The sequence below is a fragment of the Cyprinodon variegatus genome, unplaced genomic scaffold (assembly GCF_000732505.1).
Source record: "Cyprinodon variegatus isolate N-32 unplaced genomic scaffold, C_variegatus-1.0 Scaffold869, whole genome shotgun sequence".
In the NCBI taxonomy this organism is placed as follows: Eukaryota; Metazoa; Chordata; class Actinopteri; order Cyprinodontiformes; family Cyprinodontidae; genus Cyprinodon; species Cyprinodon variegatus.
In genome coordinates, this window is record NW_015151322.1 from 329075 (window position 1) to 351333 (window position 22259).

General features: G+C 37.2%; 1 protein-coding gene across 6 annotated transcripts in view; it reads right to left on the reverse strand.

The window, feature by feature from the left end:
* The window catches only part of numb (numb homolog (Drosophila)), a 57174-nt gene extending 36238 nt beyond the window's left edge, over positions 1 to 20936 (reverse strand). For 3 of the 6 annotated variants that reach the window (XM_015397529.1, XM_015397530.1, XM_015397525.1), the window contains exon 1: positions 20736 to 20933. The gene's annotated coding sequence lies outside the window, so the exon portion shown is untranslated. Of the gene's footprint in view, positions 1 to 20735 lie in introns of all 6 variants that reach the window. The other 3 variants (XM_015397531.1, XM_015397528.1, XM_015397526.1) reach the window with 2 other exon arrangements.
* Positions 20937 to 22259: the final 1323 nt, after the last annotated feature.

Consider the following 22259-nt stretch of genomic DNA (forward strand, 5'->3'; position numbering starts at 1 on the left):
CCACTAGGCCGCAACTCTCCATTTTGATATAGAAGCTTAAATCACAGCAACACTTAATAGGTGCTTTAATATGCTTCAATGTTGTTTAAGTTTTTTTTTTTGTATTTTTACCGTTTTAATCACTCTGGTCCACCCTTGTTCTGCTTTGCTATTTTAACAGCCCAAACCTGAACTGATTTTTCCAACATTGGAAAGCTATTATTTGTAAACAGTTTGTTTTGTTCCATCATCAGGGCTTGACGATTTGCTATCACTAAATGGTTTTTAATCTATTTCTATCTTTTAAATGATTTCTTAACATTCCAAGATATCAGTTTCACTACAAAATGATAACAATACGCATGTTTTGAAAAATAATATAGGAATGAGTAAAGTGATTTTCCACCAACATAACTAAGGAGTTTATTATCTTCTATTGTTCCTGAGTAAGTAATTATCCAAAAAGAGATAATAGCAGATGTCCAGACATCTAATCTCTCTAAAAATAAGCATCAGCAAGCAAAGCTTTTATCCTTCTTTTCATTTGACTGCCGTTTGCTTCCTCTAAAGTAAGTTTGGCGCCTCTCTCTGACTGGGAGTACCATTGTTGACATTGGCTCACACAGCTAATGGCATCAAAGTCATTTGAACTCCAGCAGAACCTAGTAGGCCTCTACAGATAATGAGATTTCGGTTCCATGGGATTTGCTACAAAGCTGATTATAAAGGAATGAGTTAAGCTTTTGCTTCAAACTTTTTGGATCAATACTTGAGTCACAATGACCTAAATTGCCAGATAAAAATCTGAAATTAAAAGAAGAGCTCTTCTTTTTCACAAATGAAATTAATGTTCCAAAAATCACAAGTTGTCTTCTGAGAAATATATAATCAGGAAGAAAAATAACAAGTATGGGTAGTATTTTATGAGAACTGATCAAATACTGTATTTTTAAAGTCAGATTTGAGACAACTGAGAGTTTCTCATATATTTGAGGGATTTCTTCCTTAAGCTACAGCATCAGGATGATATTTACAAGTTTGTTAATTAGAGATTATAACCATGTTCAGTAACAGAGGGTGCTCACACACATGACAGAAGTTATTTAACATAACCACACTGACTAATCAGATTTCTGGAAAAAATGTACAAATGAGTCAGCTACATATATTCATCAGGTTAAGCTCTAGATGGAGCAAAGTGTTTTTGGATCTTTAAGTCTATGTTGATGAAAGATGATGAATCAGTAAAGTAGATAAATAAATACAGTCCAAATTATTGATTTATCAAATCTATAGGATTGAGATCAAACGGTGAAATAGTGCAGAGAGGCAGTTTGATTAAAGCCGGTCCTCAAATACAATGTTCTGGGTCAGATGCAACCACAGACAATTAATTACAGTATTACACGTAGGCTCTCAGGGGGACGCTGACCTGAATTGATTCCATTCAATATCACAGGGATGACATGATGTCTAGATGCAAAGTAAATTAATCTTATTTCGAAACTAAAGCATTTGCTGCTCCATCCAAATTGCACTTCAGAGGTAAACATTTGACTTTTCTCATTTTCAAAAACAATGAGAAACCAGATTTTGTTTTAATCAAAAGAAAAACTCTTTAATTCCAAATCTGTTTAAGCACTTTTCTTTTCACACAAGAAAATGGCTGCAGAATTTAGACTAAACCTCAAGATTACAAATCACTTTAACAAACTAGATGGCACACGCACAGTTTCAGCCATTTATTTCTTGGCATCTAATCAAACCTCTAAATTGGATAATATATTCTATATCATTGGTGCATGCTAAGATTTTGCCAGCAGATGAAGACATTATAACAAAAATTATGCAAATGTATGTATGTTGATATTGATTTTACTCGCTTTCATAGGTTGGTACAGCTCTGTTTTTGTGTATTTTAAAATAAATGATATACAGAAAAACACAAAGTTAAGAAATCCCAACAATAAAGGTAGACTGTGGGTATATTAATGAAAGTCACACTGCTCTCCTTTGATGATTAGCAAACTCCTGGGATAAACAGACTAAAAATACTTGCTAGACTGAACAAATGCCCACCGTTACTTGAAAACAAGACAAACACATTAAATACAGATAGACAGATACTGTTATGATGTTAGCATATTTGTTTCTCTGTATCCATGTCAACCGAAACATGCTGCCGATACATTAGTGCTTTCAGCAGCCATGCCTGAAGAAATATTTCTTCTTTCGTTTAAACTAGGACGTGTAATATCTGTTATCAATGTGTAATTTTTCATCACATAAATAGAGAAATAAAAAGCTGTATTGTCTCCAAAAACTGTCCCACAAATATCGCCAGCGCATACCAGGGATCAGTTCAACTGGTATGAAAGTAATCAGTATCGGCCTAAAAAATAACCTGCATCGCTCCAACTCTAATATAAAATGTCAATTTTTAACGGGTCAATCTCTAGTTAACAGTATGAAAGATCACCAAGATATAGATATAAAATTTATGTTTAAACTTCTATTAGTTTAAACTAACCCAGCACGACCAGAGGATCGTGTACAAAATAAAAGCAGCATGTATGTTAAGAAGCTGATTTTGACTTTGGTTCTTCCCTGGTCACACATCCTAACTTGGGCTTGTTGCTGTGGTATTGCCCTATACAGATCAGAATAAAAATGCGTGACAATATCTGCAAGTTATCAGTATTGGCAGATATTAGCCCTGGAACTAAATATCCAACACTGATCATTCCAAAGCAATGTAAAAGGTACTGTTTTGTGGAAAAACAAACAAGGATTATACCTGCATTCTGCCACAGAAATGATCCCGAGTTCAACTGTTGGTGGTGTGGATGTTGTTAACATGACTGCAGAGATCAAGAGGCAGAAAACTACAAAAAGATGGTACGTAGAGAAAAAAAAAAAAAAAAAAAAAAAAAAAAAAAAAAGACAGCAGTATCTGTTATTGGCAAGATGAGTCGACTCAAATATTCCGTTTCCCTAAAAAAAAGGTTTTCTACAGAATTTATTCATTTAACATTTATTCTATATTTCAGCTTACGATGAATAATCAAAAGAATTGGTGCATCTCTACTAGAAGATGCTGCTTTTCTGTCATTTCAATCAATGCATTCTTTTCCTATTTCTAGAGTCAATGCATCACATACTGGTATAAACCTGGTAGAAAATGTAATCTTTGAACCTGGAGAAGCTAAACCTCAAACTGAATACAAGAGAGCAAGGGATACGGTCATTCTGGTGATGGGAGGAAGGAGGAAGGAAATGGTGGGAATACGAGTGCTGGCCACCGTTTGACCTGCTGACAGCTTCCTGTCTGCCACTGAATAATTGCAGAGTCAATCTGTTCTCTGCCCTCAGAATGACATAGTGACCTCTATTTCCTAAATCAACATCTCACTTGGGTTAGAGCGCAGAAAGACAAGAAAGGTCCAACGTGCTGCGTCTCTGTAGGTGTGGTCAGGCCCGGCAAAGAGCAACCAACCTGCTAGTAAACCATTGGACACTCAGGGTAACAGCTGAGGCCACATTTAAACATCTTGGCACTGAAGCAATAACAAATCACTGTCACTGTATCATCTCCCCTCAGGCGACCCCAGCTATGATTCAGACTAAATCAATCAGGATCTGCCGAGTTTTCATACCACAGAGCCGAACAGGCAATGTCAAGAAGTCACCCTGAAGATTTATATTCCTGTTTTTGGCAAAAAGATCCATTCTGAGATTGTTTCTCAAAGAACCTTGCCAGAGGAGTTTCTTTTTTTTCTTTCTTTTTTTTTTAAGGGGGAGGAGAGGTGTTTCAATCACAGAGAGAAGGTGTAAATGTTGTAGTGGTGCTTTGGGGACTTAAAGCAGCAGCTTGCTTGAATTGGTTTGATGTAGTGTTCCCTCCATCCAACCCCATCCATTTTCATTTCTATTTATTGGGGCTGCTGCTGGGAATACAATAAGTACTAAGTCATGTGTTAGCCGTGGAAAAACAGATTTATGGAGCCGAAAGATGATTGTGTGATCCATGACTCTTGGTTGTGCCTAACCAAACGGATCTTCCTTTGTTCGCCGACTGGAGAAAACTTTGTCTCACAAAAAAACTGATGGCAGTGGGAAAATTGCACCAATCAGGTTTTCCTCAGTCGAAACAGATTTTCTGTTTTTGAAATATGATTTTTTTTTTCCTTTGGAACTATAAACATTAATAGTTCAATTTGCAACCGCCTCTTTCTCAGATATGTAACTTTGTATCGAAAAGGAAACAAAGATAATAGAAGATCATCTATATCTATTTATGAAAGCAATTGCAGTAAATTTGATCTGTTTTTCAAGTACAGGCTATACGTGGCTTAGTTTGGAGAAAAAAAATGGGTGGAAGATTTCATTGATGCATATACTGGAAAAAATAAAATAAAAAAATAAAAAATAAGACCAGAATCTACTCTTATTACACCTGGGGGTTTGAAACTGGACAGTGTAGGAATACACATCACCAGGCTGCTAACTATTAGCCACTATCTGCTTTGATGGGCTATATTAGTTTTGAATTAGCTTGGACTGTAGTTTGATCATCATGATTCAGCTGTAAAAACTAAGAAAGACAATGTTTACATTTCCCTGTTAAAATGTGTTTTCTATACAAATCAAAACAGCATCCATAACAAGAACAAAACAAGCAGAGGAAAAACACCAAACAGAATTGCTCTAAAAGCAAGTGGACTGAAATGTGCACACTGAGTACACAGCAGTGAGCTGAAGAAACACTGCCAATGTTACATATTCACCAGGTGCTGTTAATACATGATCCATTACTCCTACATATGGCAGGCTCAGGCTTAATCACATTTATAGGAGTCTCAGAGGAAGCATTGGGATCTAAGCTTGGGAGATTCTACCCCTGAGGCAGACAATGATGTTTAATAAACTAATTCACTCCAACTGACGTCGATTGAAAACGGGAAAAATACCTCATGTGGGCCAAAGCAGGTGGTTTGAGCTGAGACGTTTCATGAGGCGGAGACTCTTATTATCAGAGCTTTGGTCAAAGTCACACGAGTCATCATTGCCTTTTAAGCCAATATTTAAAACAAGCTAGACTTCAGTCATGGTCAAATACAGTGCTTGAACACAAACGTGCTTCATCTATACCAGTTTGTAAAGTTCACAACAACAGACCTCCTGTTACAACACTGGACAGACATCATGTCAATGTGATTAGACCCTCGGTTTATTTAAATGTCATATCCAGATTGTTATTAGACTCACAACAAAGAAAACAGAGCATCTGGTTAAATGTTGGCCCAACTTCCAAGCAGCTTTCATGGCATCACAGTACTTTCTACTTTCTTTGACTCAAATTAGAAACACCACCCAAGCTTTGTGTTACAGAGGCTGCTACAAAATATGGAAAGAAAAATCAGCTTTTATAATGTTTTTCTTATTTTCATTCCTATCTAGTGATGTTTGTGTGTAATATTAACTAGCATGTTAAAACTTTGTGATTTGTTTCTAATTAATAAACCTTACATCAAAATGTTGATGATGAGACCAAAACAAGAGAAATTCAACCTCTCAAATGTGTGTGTAGTGGGAAAACTGAGCCGAACGTATAAAACTAGACGCGTTTTGAGAGCTTGATGGAAAAAGGAAAATTTGAGTCAAATGAATAAATATGGCAAGAAAAGGTTTTAACGCTCATGGTCATTGGCTTTTTCTAAAAAAAAAAAATATTAAAAAAAGTAAATGGACATATGAGGAGATGGAAACATTTTTAAAGTTCTGGTGTAATTATATTTACCTCATATGACAAATCAGCTGTTTCTGCTGCTGGCGTCCCATTAGAATCACATTTCTCTCTTGACATCTAATAACTGATACTAGCTGACAAGGTAAAGTCAGTTCAGTTTGCCTGAATGCAATATATTCACTAAACCTTTGCCCCATTACTGATCTGTGGTTTGTATTTTGACAACTCTATTTCCTGTTTTTTAAAGCCAAGTGTAAGATGAACATATGAAGAAATGACACTTTGCTCTGTCTGCTTAACTTATTCCATTGGATGGAAACATTTCTAAATAGCATTTTCTTTTTTTTTTTACATTTTAAAAGTTGAAAAGTCAAATGGCATGTGCTCCATGTTAGTTAAAAAGTCAGACGCACACTTGTATATTATTGCAAAAGGGACAAACAAATAGCCTCTTTCTGAACTTAAGGTAGCTACTTTATTTCCTGTCTTTCTCTACTGGATGATCTGATTAATCCAGGTGCGCCTCACCTAAGTAACCATGGTGACAACGGTCAGACACACCTAGATTAATCACCCTATCCAGTAATGAAAGACAGGAAATAAAGAAGCTTGCTGAACTTAAGGAAGTACTGGAGTTGCTTTCTTCCATACCTGTTTTTTTTTTTTTTTTTTTTTTATGTGTAAAGAATTATATATTGCTATGGGTTATAGCTTATGATAATGACTTAAGATGAGGAGCAGCGTGGTATAAAGACCATAGCATGGCAAAATCCTGATCCCCCATTCCCGTGCAATTAAGCTAAACTAACTTTGATTGTAATGAGGTAATTAATCTAATTGTGGCAAAACAATGTTGAAAAAAATAATAAAGGTTTAACAAGTGATACTGAACTTTTTTTCTGTATTATTTGTATTATAAATAGAAATTATATATGAATATTTTTTTTCGTGATTTTGCTATTTACAATTCATATAAAATGCAAAGTAAAAGACTTTAAAATGTAAATTTATTGAAACGAATTTCTTTTAGATTAATTGAAAAACTGAATACCTAATCGACTACCTAAAGAATCAATAGCTGCCTAACATTAGTTGTTTATACAGGCCACAAACTTTATTAGGTAGTGGTCTTTTCACTCCTTTGTCAAAAAATAAAATATGTTCCTGATAGGGTTGTCAAAAGTATCGATACTCAAAAAAGTATCGATACTGAAAAGTTGTATCCGGATACAATACTCATTTTTAAAAGTATCGATACAGCGCTACCACCAGTGGCACCTAAACAGTCATTCATCTTAAGTGCAGAATAAAGAAAAATTCACTTTCTGAACACTGTGTGATTAAATAATTCTTTGCACTTTTCAGTTCCAGACTTTTTTTTTGTAACAGGTGCAGCTGCTGAGAAATTTTTTTGTTTCTTAACTGGTTTGGCTAGTGTCATTGCTATCTGTGCAAAGCATAGCCAAGGAAGGAAAAAGTTTTTTACCAAGCTTGCTTAATATTGTGCACAGCAAACAACCTTAAAATATTCTTCTGATTGTTTATTGTATTTATTTATTATATTTTTATTATTAATGAAAATTTCTGTTGAATTTTGGAGCCATTGTTTTTATCCTTGTGGTATAGAGTATCGAATATTTTCCTTAGTATCGTTATCGAGGTGAAAAGTTTAGTATCGTGACAACCCTAGTTCCTGACATTAAAAACAATGTCTCCTTAGCAAGGCCTCCTAACACCATAGAACTGTAGAGGACACACATACATAGAGCAATGCCTCTCATTTAAAAGAAAGCTATAAATTGCACAGGATGATCAGTAATAACACAACATGATTGCAACAATCTGTGGTGTATTTTTTGAACAACTGTTGCTCTGCGCCTCTGCAATCCTTTATCAAAGCTCTCAGTTACGTTTTAGCTCTTCCTCAGTGCAGGCGAGCAGCCCTGTCATTTCTGATTTAAAGCCTACGTCTAGGTGACACCGCAGAGCCCAGCTTGTTTGAAACACAGCCATCACAGCTGACACACAGGCGGCCATAAAACCCCATGCATCTGTATATAATGAGAATATAATGAGTGTTTTGATTGTCAACATCTCATCTGAGCTCAAAAAGCACACACAGAAAATCTAGCAGAGGTGGCGGTGAAACAGTGCCAGAAAAAAAGAAAATGCACAACTGAAACAAAGCCGAAGAACACAAATGGATGTTTTGTAACCAATTTGCTGTTAAATATGCCGACTAAAAATGCATCCATTACGTCCATTAAAATAGATAATTCTATCTTTAGTGTAGGGACTGATATGTGATCACAAACGGTAAAGACGTGTTCACTCAGGCTTTAAAAACATAAAAAAATAAACCTACAAAGAAACAGAAATGATTCAGTGGTTAGAAGTAAGTAAAGCCTTCCCCAAATGAGCTCCAGAGTCAAAACAAGAAGAATTAAAAACGGCACAGGGTCGATTGGTGCTATAAACGATCTGAACAGATAAGAATTTATTTTATTACGATAATTTATGTCACATTTTCATGTCAGCATATATTTCTTTTTTTATTATTTGCAGGTCACGTGATTTGCATTCTTTGTTTTTGTTCCCCTGTTAATTTGTGTGTCAAGAACAATTATTTAAGCTGAAAGCAGGGCGATGCGAGGTGAGGACCGGTGCTTGTTTACACTCATCACTCGCTGATAAAGGCCTGTCACTCTTCAATGCTTCCCTCATCATCCTCCAGAGATGGCTGCAGGGGGAAATGTTTTCTTTGAAAAGATTCCACTTTAAACCTCTGATTTTTTTTTTCCAATGCCTTAGACTCGTTGCACCAGGACAAGGACTGGAATTAAACCACAACAGAGTGAAAGAGAAGGGCTAAAAAAAAGATCATAGTGTTAAAAGATTTTAATAATGAAGGAATTAAACCAGAAATTAGCAGGTAAATTCAGTTTACAACATTAAGCTTCATGTTTAGGGAATCCACAAACTAGAAAGATTAAAATTCTGTTATCTGCCATAAACGTTCAGCCCTGTTTGCTTATGCCCTCATTTTCCAGGCTGTGGGTCTAGATGTATGACCATGTGTTGGTAGGTTGTTATACATGTGCTTCCATCTTTGGTTGAAGCTAACCCTACTGTAAACAGAAAGCAGCCACAACTTTTCCCACATGAACAATCAGCAGACAGTTCTTCTAAAGGAGGCTTAGTTCTTTCAGTGTTTGTAGCAATTGAGAGTTGGATCTCTTCTGCTATCATCTGTTGGGGTAACAGCATCAGAGAAAATGATACAAAAAAATATCAACAAGCTGATAAATAAGTCTGGCTCTGTTCTAGGAACTCCTCTAGAACCTCTGGAGATCATTTTAAAAGAATAACTCTTCATAAAGTTAAGAACATTATGAAGAACAATGAGCATCCTCTTCATCAGGCTATTAAACAATAAGCGTCTTTAGTAAGAGGCTGCTCCAGATCTGGCCACTACAGAAGATCATTCATGCCAACAGCTATGAAAACCTACAACAACTTGTTCAAAAAATGTGAGTTACTGGAACATTTAATTTCCATTTGGGAGCAATAAACTACCTTGGAATCTATTTTTTTTTCTCTCTAAAGTTCTAGAGCACAGAATGATTATAGAAATGCTCTCATTTAGTGTGTGCAATGCTGCAGAGGAATGTTTAGATGCAATATTTGGAGGGATAGAATATTTAAGCCTTCAAACTCTGCTAGCCTGTTGTAATTTTATCCTCCAATTCATATTTACTCATGACATCGAGACAGTTTATAGTTTAAAATCCAAGTAAACAATGTGTGTGGTTGTGATGTGGAATGTTTGAGAAAAAGTTATAAGGTTATAAGATTTCAGTAAAGCACTTAATGTGTATATAAAGACAGAATACAACTGAAAAATAAGAGGATACATTTTATACAAGGAAGCACTGATTTCAACAGACGTTTTTTTTCCAAACAGTACCATAGGTGAACAGCAACGTTGCACCATGGGTTGGTGGGACTCATCTAATGTGTGTGTGTGTGAGTGAGTCAGTGGCAGATTTAGTCTAGCGGCGTGAGTGATGAAAGGATGGATTGAAGCAGGAACTTCCTGCTGAGTGAACAGACATGTAGTAACCACATTGGCCGTCAGACAAGACCACAGCTCGGACAAACACACACGTGTTTAAAGTATACATATGGCCGAATGCCTTTCCCCTCACTTCACCTGGCCTATGGCCCGGCTGAAGTGGACTTTAAAAAACAAAGTTATTGAAAGATAAATCAAACCAACAGGACAACCTTTTATCAGGTGCTTTAAGGTTTATTTTATGATCGTTGGAGGGAAGAGAGGAGACAAAACTCAATAATAACAATGGCTTAAAGCCAGATTCTTCTTAAGGGAAAGAAGAAGAAAAATTACAGATATCAGCCAAAATATATGGCCAAAAATAGGCTCATAAATCTCTGATCTGGGCATGTACAGGTTATAAATTGGCAGCTTTTATTGTGAATGACTCCATGTACTCTTTCATATTCTAGACTTGAATCCTGGCTTAGTTCATCTGCTCAGCTGATCCTTCACCTAAGCTTTTATCTGTGTCTCACATAGAAAGTTCTACTAGATCAGTGCGTCTGATGTCCTTTAGCGTGTCTGTTTTGTGTTCTCCAACCCCCAGGCGGTTGTTGCAAAAGGCTGTTCACAATGAACCTGGTTCTGCTGGAGCTTTCTTCCATTTAAAGCAGTTTTTCTCTCCTCTGTCGCTACATGCTTGTTCAGTATGAGGTTCAGTCACCTTATGCTCATCAAGGAGAAGTCAATTCTTACAACTTGATGAAATGACCTGAGGATCATTGGGGCTTCTCTTCCCTCCATAAAGGACATTTCACACCAGCGCTGCATGCAGCGCATAACATCATCAACCCCTAACAGCCCCACCATGGACTGTTCTCACTGCTGCCCTCTGGGAAGAGGCTTTGTAGCATTCGATGCATGTCCAGCAGATTCTGCAACAGTTTCTTCCCCACTTTCATCAGACATCTGCGCGTTGAATGAAAACTTCTAGTCACATGACTCTTGGGCTAAAACTTAACTTTGGCATTCTAGAGAAACAAGAGCTGAGAATGTTTATTCAGCTTTGCAACCTGATCAGTAACAGTTATCTTTTTTTTTGTAATGAAAAAGAAACAATTGTGCAGGGGAGCATTAAACCCTGTTGTCCAGATATAGTGTGAGCATCCAGGCAAGCAATGGGCAAATAGACAATGACTGCAGAGCATCACAGAGTGGAAAATTACCAGAGCCCCAGAATCAGCTGGACACCTTTGATCAGCCAGGGCCCAGGCACCAATTACTGTGGGATAATCGGCAGCCTTCGGAGCCCAGACGAGCTGTAGGCCCTGTGGGCACAATGGGTCAGTAACCACCAGGAGAGGGCCTAGTCAACATGGCTCACAGAGCCAAAAGCCGATGGTGGGCCTGTCTGAAAAGCTGCATAGAGGCGGCCAAACTGACAAGCCGCACAGCAGTGGCATTGTCCCCCTCCTGTCGACTCAGCACAGTGGCTCTCTCCCCAGCCAGAGCTCAGTGGTGAGGAATGGTGCAAAGCTGTGCAGTGGGAGAAACGGGCTACTGCAAACGTCTTGGATTCCATCACTAACATGATCCCTGTAAAAACATGTATGCAGCACAGAATACAATAAATGTTGCAGCTCTAGCAGCTCATTAACAATCCAAACATAAAAAAGAAAAAAAAACATTTGATGCAACATCCTCCCTGATTAGTGATCAAATAAAAAGTTATTGTCATTGTTACTGAGTCACTTCGTGTTCTGAGATTTTTTTTCTTTTCTTTTTTTCTCCATCTTTGTATCCAACTGCAAAGAAGATGCGGTAATTAATAAAACAAAAAAGAATAAAAATCTAAAGAAACAGCTCTCATACTCTGCAAAACACGATATTTAGCTCATTAATAATTGACTCTCTCTGCCACTGGGGGAACTTCCATTATCGATTGGGTAAAGCTTCTGTGTTGGTCGTTTTTGTGCAGCCCCTCCCTCCACAGTAACGCCTCGTCCCACCACTGCAAATGTAGTTAGAAAACAGCTTGGCTAAACATTCAAACTTGGTGTTTTGCGTTGCCGAATATTTTGTCTACTCGTGACCCAGTTATCTAACAGATAAACCGCAGCCAAAGGAATACGGATCCGGCTCATATCAGTTACACAACAAGCACCGGAAAATGTCGACCCACAGCAGCGAGAAGCTGCTTCCCTCTAAACTGATTGTGAGATAAAGAATCCATGTTTAAAGGCAGAGAAATCTGAAGATGTACAAATTTACTGGAGGAAAATAATCTGTTTTAAGCACAATTAATCCTCAGTAAAGCTTCTTCAGCATTGTAAAAAGATTCGCAATTAGGGCTGAAATATTTCATCGGATTAATTGATTATTGAAATAATCCTTAACTTTTTTTAGCAATCTATTAATTGTATAGACTGTAAAACATGCCTTTAGCTGACAAAGCAAATCACCAAGGGTGGTAATTATATAGAAATTGTAAGATAATATATAAAGATTTTACATTTAAGATTTAAAAGAAAATGTCTGTCAATATGCTCAATCGAGAACTCCTCAAATGGAAAATTGTTACTTTAACCTGGTTTAATTTCATAATAAATCTTCTTTAAGGAACCTTTGGGCATCTGATTAATAATCAATTAATAGAAAAAATAATTGACAGATTAATCGATTTGCAAAACAATCATTAGTTGCAGCCCTAGTAGTAATTAACTTTTATTTATATTTAACTCAGATTTACCTTCAGAAAAATCAGTCTAAAAGAAGTCCTAACAGCTTCATGTGTGACTAAAATCATATGTGATCATTAAACTCTTTTATATTATAATAAAAAATCCTGAATGTTTTTACAGAGTTTCTGTGTAAAAGCCCAACATAAAGTGTTTCTGATTGGCCCGTTTTGGCCCATATATCTAAACCATTTTATTGCAACTTGTCTGTTTGTTATTTGTTTGAGTATAGCTGAAAGAAATCCTTGTTGCCGGTTAGGACTGCCAGTATCAGCGTGGTTTATCCCAGGACCCTGGAGTGGTTCTGTTCATTGTGTGAATGCGTGCCTTCTCCAATAGACCCAAAGCCAGAAGAGAGGATGTGATTCAAAAGAAACTGTCAAAGAAAAAAAAATTGTATTTTGAATATGAAGTTGAAATACCAAAAAATAAAAAGTCTTGCTGTGGTTATGCTGGAGTAACGAAGAGGTTCAGGAAACAAAATAACCCCAGAGACAAGGACTGAGATTCTTTTTTTTTTTTTGTCCTCCTACTGGAGCGGTACCGTCTCTGATAAAAATTTGTAGCATAATAGAAGAAGACATGTTAGCAATAAGCACGGTAAACAAATATAGGATATGTAAATGGAAACGCTTTTGTGATTTAATACACTTCATTGACTCGAGTTTTAACATTCTTCTGATAGCAACCACAACAATCTATTTAGAGCACAGCCTCACCGAAGCTCTATGCATTAGAAACTCTAAATGATTCACTATATATCATTTGTTTAGTCAGTAACCAATAGGCTCCTGTTTTGTTATAATTTATGAAAAATTAACTAAATTAATAAATAAGCTTAATAATGTGTTTTTGTTTGGTGTTTAACACAGCTCCCACATGAATAGTTAAAAAGATTACGCTTTTTTTATGAAAACTTGTGCTTATTAAATCAGTCAAGTAATAAGATCTATTAAATTTAGACTGATTAATTAATCGATAACTTGGATCATTAATCCCAATAGACACCCAATCAATATTTTAAAAAGTACAATGTTCCATAATATCACTGAAATACGATTCAGAACGGCCTTCTGGGGGATGGAAGCAGAGGAAAGGGTTTAGCCTCTGAACCTCCCTCTAAGCTAATCAGAGTTGGTGGCAGGGCTGGCCACATTTTAAAGGTTATGCCTAAAAATGTTATCAAAAGTCAAGATTTGAATTCAGCCATTTCCCCCTGATCCTCACGTCAATTAATCCACAAGCTCCAATGATTTGCACTTTGATACATCTCTAATTGCCTCTGAAAATCATTGACATTCGTCTGCAGGTTCTGCTTGGCACTGGGTCTGACACCCAACGTACTGACGTGTCATTTGGGGCAGGCTCTGTGGTGGAAACTGGTGCCAAGGTAACCATGACATTTGTCTACCATGACGACAGCAGGTGGCCGCAAGATCCTAGACATCGCATATAGCTGAACAGGAAGTAGCTTCAGGGCAGGCAGAATGTGTTGGGAAACTGTTCTGCTGCAGCTCAGGCTCTGGGCACAGATTCACCACCAAACACATGTGTGCATATCAATCAGTTCACAGCGTGCACTTATATCCACTCTACTAGAGCTGATATCCCAAACAGTGATGCTTGCAGAAGTTCCTTTTTTTTTCAAATATACCTTGTGTTGCACCTTCTTGTTTATGTAAGAGTTAATCTCTTCTTTTGTATAAAATATAATATTATTATTAATCAGTTTATTTCTAGCTCAAACACACAAAATCTCAAGTTGTCATTAGACTCATAATTTTTTTTTTCTTATGTGGCATCTCTGCTTGTAGCCTGGCTGAGGTGCAGAGGTGACAGCAGTGGTCACTACCCGATCCATCCCAGAGGCACGATCCCTATCGGCTCATTTCGGCATGCGCAAGCACATATTTATCCAGGTCGCCATAAATAATGTAATCATGATACTAAAAGTACTTATTTTGTATCCTTAAATCACTAAAGGATGCTAATACACATCTTTAAAACATTTTAATTACTTTTCTGAGACAATTGTGATGCTTTTTACACTTTCTAAATGAAACTGCTTCTCTAACATCATCACCGGACATGCTCAGGGTAGTGCGCCAAAACATAATTGAACAATGTTTATCTGCATTTTAGTTGTTTTCTTTCTTTAGATTACGAATTATATACCATAAGGTTAACACAAAAGTAAAACATATATTTAAAAAACACTAGATTTATGTTTAAACCCAAAGCCGAAAAAGTTAGATCGCGGAAGTAGCGTAAGATTCCGTTTCCGGTGCAGATCCGGCACAGACGGCTGATACAAATATTTTGAGGCATTTATTTTCTCAGGAGATACATTATCAACCTTAAACATATTATAGTTTAGTAAGCTAACTGTTTTTTAAGGGGAGGGAAAAACATAATTTAGGTCCTTTTTTCAAATTAAAATTGAGGGCAACCCGGATGTATATCTGGTTGCGCATAAGGGAGTGGCGGCCTAGTGGTTAGGCCATCTAGTGGTTAGGGAATTCTGAGGTTGCAAGTTCCCACAGACTGCCACTCTGGGTCTCTGAACAAGACCCTTAACCCCCCCTATTGCTCCCCGTGTGCCGCACGATGGCAGCCCACTGATCCCCAAGGGGATGGGTTAATGCAGAGGTAAATTTCTCCAATGTGAGATCAATAAATTTCAATGCACAAATGAGTCGATGGGACGGATTGCGATTACAGAACGGATGCAGGTTTGAAGCAGCCTTCAGCAGGTCTGTGTAGTCGTTACTGGTGTCTGTTGACAATACTTCAGAGTTCAGGTCTGCTCACTTAGCTGGCCCACCTGTAATACAGCGGTCATTACACTGAAATGCAGCTATAAATAAATCTATTGTTTGTTTTTTTTTCCCAGTTAATTAATTTAAAAAGAGTTACTCTTACAAAATTACAATTTCTTAATAAAAAAAGATATTCATAATCTAGAAAAAACGTTTTTGTGAAATTTAAATGAATTGCAAATTTCAATGACATTTTAGTAATATTCTTATACGTGCAAAGTGTTTGGCAAGACCAAAAATGTTTTTTTATTTATTACATCAATATATATATATTCACAGTTCTATTAGCTGATATTTAGAGTAAAAACACCTTCATTCTCAATTTGACTTATTTCCATATCGGCACAGCGAGTCCTTTTGCTTGGGCCATCATATCTAGCACCTGAACCACAAGTTTTAAATATCTATAGTCATGACTGCAATTGAAAGCTGGTACCAAGTTCTCGCACCAGAGATCCGACCACTGCTGGCTTCTTCCTGGGTCGGCCATAATTAAAGCAGAGATCAGAGGGCTGAATAAAGCATGAGCTGTTCCAGTCCAAGAGGCTCAGGTATCACATTATATAGGGGCCTTCAAAGACAAAGGGAGTCCCTGAGCCTCACAGCGTATCCAGGGAGGAGTCATGCAGGCACAAACCTGAAAGGCAACTCCTCGCATACAGTGATAAACCCCCAACCCCTCCCTGCCCTCCCCAACACACAGATGATTTAGTCAGAGTGAGACGAGATGAGATGCAGCCCCTCTGGTGCCAATTAGAACTAAAAATTATTACTATAGAACTGTATTCAAAGGAATAAAACAACCCGACGGCTAAAGAAATCTGATTAACATGAGGGAATCCTAATGCCTGCACATTATTGTGAAAGATGAATACTGAGAGGAAGAATAAAGAGTAATTCTATAAGATACGTTTGTCCATTAATGCCGCTCTAGGTGTTCCTGTCAACGATACCACATCATGAAAGGGTTAATAAAAACGCATGGGTAGATTTCTGAGTTTTCTTAATGAAAAAGTAAATAATGTAAATAAATGTAGGATTTGTGTTTGTTCCTTGTTGTCAACTTAGATACATGTGACATCAAGTTAGAAATACACAAATTACAAGTAAAAACTTCACAACAATACAAGATCAAATGGCTTACTTATAAATACAAATCACAAATGATTTTTCAAATATAAATGACAAATGTACAAATAAGAATTTGTGATTTACTACTTGTAAACTTGTGAATTTGAACTTCATACATTTAAATTTGTCATTGGTATTTGTAATGCATAGTCATGAATTTGTGATTGAATTACCGGTAGTGAAATCTGTGATTCTTATTCGCACATTTCTGATTTGTGCCTGAGTTTTTCACAGATCAAGATCTGATCTTTTATTCACCTATGAATTGACAACTAGGAATAAAACAAATACAACATTTATTTATATTGACCTTTGAATTTACAAAATTCAGACCCCTTGGATGGTCAACGTGTCATACCCAATGCATACCCTCTACTCATTAGTGGGCGGTACAGTACAGGCTGATTTATACTCAGAAACCAGGTCATCTGCGTCTGTCGCAGTTAACGCAGATATGCCCCGCCTGTTCCATAGATGGTGCACCTCTCCAAAATTGTAGGTGACCGCAGACAGCCGGCATCTGATTGATCAAATTTACATCCACTCTACATTATCCATATTTCCTGTTTGGTACCTTACAAGCTTGTTTTGTTTCTGTGACCGTTGTGGAAAACAACTCGTGAAGATGGACCAGGTAGAAGAGCGAGGGGTGCGAGAACACTGGGACCCATTACAACCTGAATCCCCGCTCTGTATGTTTTCCACTTCCTTGCCACCTCAGCCGTATATAGACCCACAGCTAGTTCATGATTGTACCTCTTGCATTGTGGCGTGGAATAACAGTGCAGACCATGCTTCAAAATTGGGCGTAAATCAAAAATATCTGCATATAGTATAACCAGTCCTTAATGTCTTCCTGTATTCTCCATGGTTGATGGTAATAATTGTTTCCTGAAGAAAGAACTATTCTTCCTTCTAGCCAAACAGAACTCCTGAACATAAGTTGTCAGTTTTTTTATTACTCAATCTGCATGTTAATGTTTGTTAATCCTCCAAAGTAATCAGTTACTGTGATTAGTGGTTTACTTAGGTTTGTTCCCAGCTCTCCCAACAAACACATACATCTTTATGTAGACTTGTTTGTGAAGAAAAGAGTTGTGACCTCTGAATGGCTTTCATCTGTGAGGCTGGAGACAACGGGGCCCATCACCAGACGCATTAAAGCTGTTCCAGAGAACCTATTTTCAGCTATGTCTTTTGAAACGGGGTCAGCTGCACATTTGAGATCTCTTCTCTGAAACCTGCCCTCTGGTTGAATCTTGCCAGAGTGTCTCTGCTGGACGTGGTCCCAGCCAGCTGGGATGGTGGAGCTCCACATTTCAGGAGTTTTCAAATGCTACATGGGCAGCAGCTAGATCTTTTCCTTCTTTTAGAAATCACAGGCTAGGCTGTAAAGTATGTTGAAGAACAAACAAGCCAGAGGGTTTTGATGTGCGTTTCTTAAACCAGGTAATAATGAATAAATTCGCTGAAGTCGGTACATAGCTAAACTTTGACTTGCAAACTTTTTTTGCATTTCATGATTTTATAAACCCGCATAAAATAGATTAGAAATGCAAAGGGAAGGAAAATGATTGACCCCATATAAATAGAACAAATAAAGCTGCCTTTAGAAGTCACAGTTCACTGGAATATTTCTGCTGCTATGCATTAAGAGCCTGCTTGCTAATTACATGCAAACCCCCTTTTGGATGTAAAACTAAGTGGCTAAAATCATAAAACTGAGAGAGAGTGGTAGGAAGGAGGTGATGATGGAAAATAAAAGCCTTTTCTGCCATAAACCCACAAAGAAAATCCATTAATCACAGGTAAAGACGCTGATATCTGCTGCAATGCTGGGCTTTTAGATGCAAGACTGGAAAGCGGCCGTGGACTACAACGTCTGTCCAGTCTCCCAGCACTAGCCTTATAAAAATAAAAACCAATCCTTTTTGTTTAACTTGTATACATTGTCAAGCATTTCTGGGTTTTTTTTACTTTTAGATCCTGCTGTTTCATATATCTTTACAGCATCAATCCTTTTACCCACAAAGCAGGAAGGCCAGCTGATGTAGGGCGGCAGACTACCTGGCATGTAAAGAAAAAAAAAATATCCAGACTATAAGGTAAAGAAAAAAAAAGTGCAGTTCTGGTCTCGCTCCTATGATAATTTAAACAGCCGTGCGCTGAACACTTAGGCTGATTTCGACACATGCAACCAGAGGTTCAACAACCTGCCAGCTACCAGGTGCAACGGTGAATGTGGCGTCATCCCAGAGCAGGTTTATCTACCTGGATTGCATCACTTCTCATAATTCACATGCATAGCTGGCTTCTAAGGAGGAGCCTTTCCTTCAGAGAACAGAGCAGAAATGATCAGTTTCTCTCACAGACTGAAACAGAGCTGTGGACAGAGACTTCTCCTCCTCCCTCAAACAGCTGACATACTTAGACAGTGGGTTTAGTGGCAGACAGCCAACCATGACTCCCTCGTTCTTTGAGATGAGCTAAACCATGAGCTACTTTCAAGATGCTTGAAAACTACGGGCACTCAAACCCATACCCTCAGCAGAGATCAACGAGTTTATTAATACTTTTTTTTTGCAATAATAATTAATCTAAAAAAACAAGTGTAAATCTGGGAATCTGGATTTTTCAGCATTCACATCCTGCTTTCAGATGTACTAATATACATCCATTTTATTTTTATTTATAGATACCTCGTCTGCCATTAAACATTTCATTGTATTCATTGACTTTTTAATAATGCAGAGAGAAACAGCTCAGTATTTTTTGGATCATTATACAGTATTTCATTATAAAAACAGTTTATCCATCAGAGAGTAAAACAAATATCAACACACCAGAACCCCCCCAAACGAAGATAAACAATGCTCAACCCTTTATAGGGCACTCAGTGAAATACTTTGAAAATCCAAATATCAAGCCAATAGTGTTATTGAAATCTAGGATAAGATCTTATTAACTTTGTAACATTCAAAAAATATAGATATTTTGATGGCAAAAATGTATGTCAATGTAATAACAAGAAACACCAACTTGCCCGAATATATTGAGAAAAATAACAAAATTGCTTCTTTAAGAAATTCATAAAAAACAAAGAGAGTGAAAGAAAAACATTTTTTGTACAACATAACCTCAGAGGCATTAATGCTGATACTGGCACTTAGATCTTTGTTAGTTTATAAACCTAAATATAATTGTTAACTAGGCTGATTAACTTTTTAACTGTACTTTTTAAATTTTCAATATACTTTTTACCTTTCTTTTCTCTTGACTTGTCAAATATCTTTTCAACCTTATTTACAGTAGGTTATATATCAATCAAGGGCTCATTTAATTGGTCAAATGTCAAAATAAGATGTCCAGTCATGTAGCAGAGTCTAGCTGAATGGCTGGATATAAATCTAGTGCTTCTAGATCTCACTGAGGGAAGGGGGACTCCATTTGTAAGGGGTATATAAGTGATCAAAAATGGTAACTTGCCCTATAAAAGGATTAACTCATCCCATTTACTAAACACTTATCACTATGAGAAACCCAACAGCACCATTGATGTCCTGTTGTGTTTACCTTCATAGCAGGCACAAAGTCATCTCATCTCATTGAATGAAAAAAAAACTTAGAAACTACAAGTCACACAAAAAGGTACTTTATTTAATAATCCGAGACGCAATTACACTTAAAAAAAATCAACGTGTTAAGACTATGAGTCACGACTAAAACCAGGCAGCCTGACTGTTTTTTTTTTTTTTTTTTTTTTGCTTCGACCTGAACGAGCCAGACTGCTGACACCTTGTCAAACTTCGCAATAAATGAATCCGTTTGTAACGATGACATAACACAAGCCATTCGTGTGACAGTGTGTGAAAACAAGTCGTGACGGCATTTTTATTTTTATTTTTTTTGATTGTGTCCTAGATGGGTCCACTAGTTTCGCCCTCCTTTCCTCAAAGTTATTCAGGTAACTTGAGTCGTTGGCTGATTACCAGAATAACTAACCGAATAACCTGCTACCTTCACCGCCCAGGTAGGCAGAGTAACATCTCTCCTGTGTAATTAGAGAGCCGTACACACATTTAAATGTTCAAATTCCTCCTTTTTGTCAAACATTCGAGTTAGTATGCGAACTGAAAGCTTTATAATCGGGAGCTAACGTAGCTGCGTGCGCCGCATTCAGAGAGGCTAGCGGTGCTTAGCTCGGCGAGCTAACACAAGCATCAGGATATATGCTAGTCCCGGCAGGACTTCCTCTAACTTACCTCTGCGACCCACAAGCTGTCCGGTTGAAGTCGTCACCTATGAACCGCGAGTCGTGCTGTGCCAAAATAATTCAAATTCCACAAAAAGTGTCGGAGAAGCCCTCGCAGTCCAATCGCTTCAGCCACCGCCGCTGAATGGCTGCTACGCGGAGACTCAACCAAACCTCCTCCTTAGCAACGGACCGCCCCCACGTGACCTCATTGGCCCGCTCGCGCGGCTCTGAGGTGATCGATAGGTAATAGAAAGGCTGGCAGGGTCAAACCCAGCGACCCTAGGAGGACGGAGACACCGGGAAGCTGTTCTTTAAAGGAGGAAATACCGACTAATTCTTAAGTGAATCATTTTTATGCGTTTATGTGACCAATGGCGGTTCGAGACTAAATTTTCCGGGGACCAGGGGCACAGACTAAAAATATATGTTATATATAAAAAAAAAAAATAAAAATAAAAAAAAACCAGGGCCGAAACCCGCTTCTCTAACAGATGAAAACTGTGATCCTCTTTTTACAGAAGACTGTCATTTCTAAACAATAACAAAGTAAATATTTAAGGGTAAAATATTAAATTGATTAAAAAATGAATCAATTTTTGTCTCTTCTTTCAGCCCATACATCATGAGAAATCGATTTAGTATTTAATTAAGATAATAACTATAAAAATGGTTATAAATTTCTTAAAATAGGATTTTCACTCCATTTGTCATCTGATCTGCCAAAGGAATTTGTATTTTTTTCCTCCTTAAAATAAGATTATTAGATGTTATACACTTCAATTAATGTAACAGTGTTCTTTTTTTCTTCTTTTAAATGTAAAACATCTTATCCCATAGGTAAATTATCTTACCTCTGCATAAATCAAAAGAAAATAAACCTATTTCAAGAAATAATCACTTACTATAGTTACATTTTTGCAGTATAAAGCTTCTTTCACACTAAAAATACTTGAAAAATGCGTGTTTTTAAAAACATGGGTTTACTCGCTAACAATGGGTATTTGGCTCCCTTCCCATTGCCAAAAAAACCTGGGTCTGACCCCCGCTGCTGTGTGTCGGGTGACACCATCATGCTGAGTTATCACTGATGTCACCAGTGCGACTGAAATCAGGAAAGTAAACAATGGAGAGCAACATGTTAGAAAGCAGGGCACAGTAATTGTACTTTATTGTAACTGCAAAAACCAAATGGAGAGCACTTCAGATTTTTTGAGTTATAAGTCGTGTATCTATGGTCAATAAATACAGTTGGACCTAATTGAAGTATGGGGTTTCACAAAATTATGATATTTCTAATAAAGATTAAAGGTGAGATAAATATGTTCTTTGGCATATAATGTCAATGTACTTTTATGATTTAGGAATAGTATATATTTTTGATTTATTATAAATGAAAATGATAAGTTTTAACGATTCAGAACTAGAACTTAAGTAAAACTGATTAAAAAAAAATCATAGTTAAAACACAACTGTAAAGGTTTAAAAAAGGGGAATAGGTGGAAGGGACCAATCAGTTATGGTATCTGTGCCG